The sequence below is a fragment of the Mus caroli genome, chromosome 7 (assembly GCF_900094665.2).
Source record: "Mus caroli chromosome 7, CAROLI_EIJ_v1.1, whole genome shotgun sequence".
NCBI classification, from domain to species: Eukaryota; Metazoa; Chordata; class Mammalia; order Rodentia; family Muridae; genus Mus; species Mus caroli.
Window position 1 is genome coordinate 140,218,627 of NC_034576.1, and position 6,566 is coordinate 140,225,192.

Genomic DNA, 6,566 nt, shown 5'->3' on the forward strand with positions numbered 1-6,566 from the left:
ATTGCTCTGGCTAGGACTTCAAGTGCTATATTGAATAGCACTTGAAGAGGGTAGGATAGAAAGTGGGCAGTCTTGTCTAGTCCCTGATTTTAGTGGGATTGCTTACAGCTTCTCTCCATTTACTTTGATGTTGGCTACTGGTTTTCTGTAAATTGCTTATATCATGTTTAGGTATGGGCCATGAATTCCTGATCTTTCCAAGACTTTTATCATGAATGGATATTGGATTTTGTCAAATGCTTTCTCTGCCTCTAGCGAGATGATCATGTGGTTTTTGTCTTTGAGTTTGTTTATATAGTGGGTTACATTGAAAAATATGGAACGCTTCACGAATTTGCGTGTCATCCTTGCACAGGAGCCATGCTAATCTTCTCTGTATCATTCTAATTTTAGTATATGTGCTGCCGAAGCGAGCACCAAAACTTCTATTCATAACCTATTTTAACTATGGGGAATTTCTTCCAACAGTACAATGAGGGTTCAAGCTTGGGAAACCTAGTAACATGTTCTTCATATGGACCCAGAGAGAAAAAATGTCCTTGCTGTCTGTCTTCCCAGGTCTGTGATAGCTTTTGAGTAACTGAAGCACCCTCAGTCCCAGTGCTGTCCTCAGTGAAGGGCAGGTACTCACTGGATCAACCCTGAGTCCTAGGGTGAACATGAGGGCACCAAGGGCTTAGCCCCAAGGACAGGAAACCACCAAGGGCTCTTAGACCATGTATTATGATGTGCAGGACACAAAGCAATCCCACCACAAAGAGAAAGAGCTTAAATATAAGTTTAAGAGAAAAGAAGTAAAGCCCCACTTGGAGACCTGGGGAAAACAAGACCCAAGGAAACAAATCCAGGGTCTTAGTTCACTGGCATAGCAGGGCCCAGTGGATACCCAAAGTAAGACCCTTCATATGGAATGATAATATGAGAACAATGGAAGCCTCTACCACCCACAATGAGGAAAACAGGCGAGATTATCGAGATTGCTGCTAAGAATCTGTAACAAGAGATGGATGAATAGTAACGGTGCAATAATGAAAAGCAACAGAAAGAACGGCCGTAAGCTTTGCCTGGGGGAAGACATTGATAATCACACCTAGGGTCACAGAGTAGACCTGTGCAATGGAATGCACAGCCACATGCTGGTGTGGATGTGGGTGGGAGCACTGCCTTTAGTTAATTTTATTTGTTTATCCTGCGGTTTCCATTTTGAAGTTTACACAGAAAAGTTGAACATGTTATCACAGCAAGGAAAGCCTGCAAAGTAACAGCTAGAGAAGCCATCTGTGACTCTAGTTAGAATACACTGGGGGTAGGGAGGCTGAGAAGATGGCTCAGATGTTAAGTGTGCATACTGCATTTGCAGGTTTGTAGAGGATCCAGCTGTTTGGTGTAGAGCACCTATATCTGGTGGTTCACAACTACCTGTAACTCCAGCCCCAGGGGATCCAGTGTCCTCTAGTCTCTGAGGGTACCTGAGCAAACATAGCATACATCCACACTTACATAATGTAAAAATATGTTTTCTCAAAAATGATTAGGACTGACTCAATGACAGATGAGTGGGGCACAGAGAAATCCAGGATGGGAGCTATCCTTGGGGATTAGAGGTACTGCCTGTGACACACAGTATCTTTGTCCATGAGCCCCAACATCTCTGTCCACCAGGGAAAGAAGGGGCATTTTGTAGATGCTGTAGATCAATGGAAGAGCCACTGGATAAGCTGAAACATTGCATGCACACACCACTAAGTGTGCACAAGAAATGTTATCGAATACTACACAAAGCCTAGAAGCTTGCTAGCCACACTTTCAAATGCAGATGCAGTAAAACCCAAAGGACGTGACAGTGCAATAGTAAAAGCTACAGCAAGAACGGCCATAAATCTTGCCTGAAGGAAGGCATTTCTTAGCCATATAGTTGGCTTATTTTTTTTATTTAAAGTTTGTTAGAGATAAATGGTTAGTTTTCCATAGAACTCTTGGTACTTGGAGAAAATGAAGACCAAGTATCTGAAATAATAGAAGCAGGAGCAGAGAGCATGGTTTCGACTGATCCTCAGCATACAAAGAATGCTTGCCTTTCCTTCTGATCACAGGAGCACAAAGGGAGATGCCCATCCTGCCAGGTGGCCACTGTGGTCCAGGTGATTCTCTTCGCAGCAGAGCAGTGTGTCTGCACCTTCGTCCTGGAAGAACCAAAGCTCCCCATGAAGGACCAAGGTGGAAGCACTGAGAACTGATCAGTGATGGGACAGTTGGAATATCAATAAGGTAATCCTGACTACACCTAGTTAGACATGAATAACCTAGGGAGCAACTGGTTCCAACCCAGCAACAAAGGAAGAAGGGAGGAAGCCACACAGTAGGCACGCAGCTACTGTCTAGAAAGAGTTAGAAAGACTCTCCAGCAGTGGAGAGTGAGATCAACTCATACAACCACATCAGTGGTCACTCCCAAGTTACGGAGTAATTTGAAATTATGAAGAAAATCCTCCTCCAAACCCAATGATGGAACACACATGGCCAACAAAGCTGCACTATGAATGGTGGTGTTATTTTCAGGAAAATCATGACATCACCACCCTGTACATTTGTGCACCCTCAATCTACTTCTGAGATAAAGATCAGACAAACCTAGGGTACTGCAAAGTCTACAGGATGACCATACAGATAGGTCTTCAAAACCCAATGCCACCACCTCCACCAAGAGGAACTATGGGATGTCATGGTGATACTCTAGAGTTGATGCTCTAAAGGAAATCACAACACATGGTACCTAAACTCATATCTAAAATAGGAATTTTAAATTTTAAAAGGCATGCAGCAAGACAAAAACAAACAAGTTAGACCAAAGCATATTGTCTACCACAGCATAAAATTGAGAATGAAGTTCAGATCTTTGTACTACAAACAAGCTCAATACTTGCTTTCCAGAAATCCACCTAGACCTCATGAGACCATGTGCCTCAGCTCCTGACCAATATCCAGCTTCTAGGCCCTATGCCCTGCTGTATTCTATGGATGAATCCCAGATGGCAGCCTCTGCACTTCTGCCTGGAGTATGATAAAGGGCACTGAGGTTAGAATGAGCCTGACCTTTTTCTTAAGATAAAACTATGTTCTCAAAAGCTAAAGTAGTGTGCTACATCGAAGTGTTGCTTTAAAATTATTCAGAAAATACCAAACATAAACTATGTTCAACAAAATTATATACTACGTGTCTACATGTACAAAGAGAGAAGAAAGGCTGGCCTGGTGGTGTAGATCTGTAATCTCAGCTACATGGGAGGCTGAGGCAGGAGAACTTCTAGTTTGATGCCTGTCTGGGCTACAGAATGAGCTGGATGCCATCCTGAATTCCTTAGGAACATCATGCCTGTGGAACTAAAGAGGACTGGCTACGAAATCCAGTATAGATTTCTTGTTTGTTATAGATTAGGTTGATGGGAAGAGAAGAGAAGAGAAGAGAAGAGAAGAGAAGAGAAGAGAAGAGAAGAGAAGAGAAGAGAAGAGAAGAGAAGAGAAGAGAAGAGAAGNAGAGAAGAGAAGAGAAGAGAAGAGAAGAGAAGAGAAGAGAAGAGAAGAGAAGAGAAGAGAAGAGAAGAGAAGAGAAGAGAAGAGAAGAGAAGAGAAGGCAGGTCTAATCTAGTAAAATAGTCAAATATCAAGACTAGAAAACTATGTGTGAACTGTATATTATCACATGGTTTTTCTCAAGGTTTTCTGTAGACATAGAAGTTACTTGGACACAATTCCTTGTTCTTCTCTTCTTCTTCTGCAGCCTCAGATGCTTCAATGAATGGCTGACCATAACCAGCAGCTCTGGCATTGCCCCAGGAAGTATGAACTGGGTAGGCCAGCCCTCTGCTCCTGATTTGCATAGCCACACAGTGTCATCTCATACAGAAGAAGATAGTTCTCCACACACTTCATGTTTATAACAGCTATGCTTTAGAATAGACCATCAAGGACAGATCCTTGGCTCGGATGGGGGGATCTGTCTGTCCGTGTGTCTGTGTGCCTGTCTATCTATATGTCTGTGTGTCTATCTGTCTATCTTGTTTGTTTGTTTATTGTGAACATGTATGTACAACATGTCCTGGGGATGCCCTCAGAAGGCAGAAGAGCATCAGCTTCCCCTGAGACTGGAATTACAGGTAGTTGTGAACCTTTGAATACAGACGGGTGCTGGAAAGCAACCCAGGTTCTCTTCAGGGGCAGTAAGTGGTTGCGACACTGAGCCATTTTTCCCGGCTCCTATTGCTCCATTTTTAAAAGCGTTGCAATATTTTTGAAACTTTCATGGGATAAATGCAGCTAGCGTATGCACAGAGTGAGAGAAGGCTCTTTGATAAATTGCCCTTTAATATTTTCTTGGATTTCCTGGGATCATAGAAAGAGGCACTGCAATTATAGCTACTTGCTGGGTAACAACTGAATATTATCTTTCTACCAAAGAACCAATTAACCCACTCCAATAAGAACATGATCTTCAGGTTTTTGGTGTACAGCACTCTTTCTGTGTTTCTGGTCACTGGAGCATGTCGAGTCCCTGAGGGAAGTGGTGATGGCAGGCACATAGAAATGCCCCAAGCATTCTGATGTCAGAGGACAAATGTCAAATACAGCTCTACCAGTAATCAGCCAATTGGTATAAGGGACTGTGTCTAAACCGTCTATACTACAGCCCTGCAGTAAAAAGGACAGGGGGCTTTGTTCTCTAAATGTGTTTTTTCCCCTCTGGGCTTTTGGGACTCTTCAAACCTCACATCAGGTTTGGAGGAAGAGGTATGGGTCAGATTAAATTTTCTGTTTTGTAATTCCAAGATTTAAGCTTTGAGCTCAGCAGGCATCTATAGGACTTGAGGTTCCATTTGAAGTCTTCAGAGAGATGCACAGTTCAAGTTAGGATAGTTATAGCAATTAGCAAACTTCTTCCCAACAATAGTCTTAAGTGGAAATAGTCTTAATGCTTTAATTAAAAGTTGCAAACTAGCTGATTGAACTAAAAAACAGTTTCCTACTGTCAGAGGTATAGACTGTGAGTAAAAATATGGAGGCCAATTTTCCAAACAGTTCTAAATCAAGTCACATAGCTATTTTGATAGCTGGTCAGGAGAATTCAAACTAACATTAGTCAGGAGGGATAAAGAAGGCCACTATATATTAATAAAAGGGATAATCCATCAAGATGGTGGAACAGTTGACTACATGTGCGTCCTAAGCTTTGGAGCTTCTGACTTCAAACATGAGTAACACACACACACACACACACACACACACACACACACACACACACAAATGGACATGAAGGACCAGATGGGCCCTGATACAGTAATAGTGGGTGAGTTCAACATTCCACTTCACTAAGACGTCAGTTGTCAAGACTAAAAGATCAGTGAAGAAACTTCTGCGTTAATCTGCACCATAGATCAAATGAACTTACAGATATTGACAGAGTATTACATCCTATGCCTATAGGATACACATTCTTCCCAGCAGCCCATAGAACCTTCTTTTAAAATTTTAGGTTATAAGACAAATCTTAACAAGTAAGCAAATAATGTAAATAATTTAGTGTGCCTTATATGGCTATCATGGAGTAAAACTAATTGAAATAATAACAAGAATACAATAGATGCATGCTGGACACTCCATGGCAATGACAACTTACATAAAAGACTAAGAGAAATCTCAAATCAATACCTTTGCTAAGGGTTGCTAAGGGTCAGCCCTCACACAAAACAAGCATCATGCCGAACCCAGTGGGGCTGAGAGGATCAAACAGTAACTACCTGGACGGCAAATAGTGTTACAGAGATTACAAATGGAGAGTATGAAGAATCAATGGGACAGAGTTGGTTCTTAAAAGAGAGAGAGAGAAGACTCAAATTAATAAAATTAGAGATGAAAAAGAACGCAGCAAATCCCAATGAAATCCACATTATCACTGGGTCATGTTTTTTTTAGGAGATATTTTGTAAACTTAAACTGTAAAATCCTGGAAATTTCAGAAGAAATGGATCCATTCCTAGATATGAGCGACTCATATTAAATCAAGAGGATCTGAACAACACACATGAACCAATGACAGGAAACAAGAGTGGATCATCAACAAATAGTCTCCCAACAAAGAAAAGCCTGAAACCAGATTCACTGCCAAACTCTGCCAGACCTTTAAAGAAGAGCTAACAGCCAAGCTCCTGGAAATTCTGCCCAGGAGTCCGGGCCCACACCAACCATGGTCTATTCACTATGCTCCTCTGTTCCCATTAGGATGGCCAAGCACACTGCTGTTTGAAGTCACCATTCTCCTTATCCTTATCTGAGCTCTGTATCAGATTCATGACTGCACTGGAATTCGGGACAGCAGAAGGCCTTCCTGTTTGCTTCAGGACTGGGAGAAGCCACCTCTGGGTGTTTCCCTGCAAGTCCTGAGTGGGATGCCTCATTGTCAATTTGAAACAGTGCATGCAGAACCTGAGAAATAAATCACGTGCCTTCTACCAGAAAGGTGAGGCCAGATGGTGGCATGAGGGGGGTGCTTGGTAAGGACCTGACCATGTGCT

General features: G+C 42.2%; 1 non-coding gene across 1 annotated transcript; it reads right to left on the minus strand.

Moving 5' to 3' along the window:
- Positions 1-310: 310 nt before the first annotated feature.
- LOC115031693 lies at positions 311-417 on the minus strand. The gene has a single exon (XR_003837352.1). It is a non-coding gene; the product is annotated as a U6 spliceosomal RNA (small nuclear RNA).
- Positions 418-6,566: the final 6,149 nt, after the last annotated feature.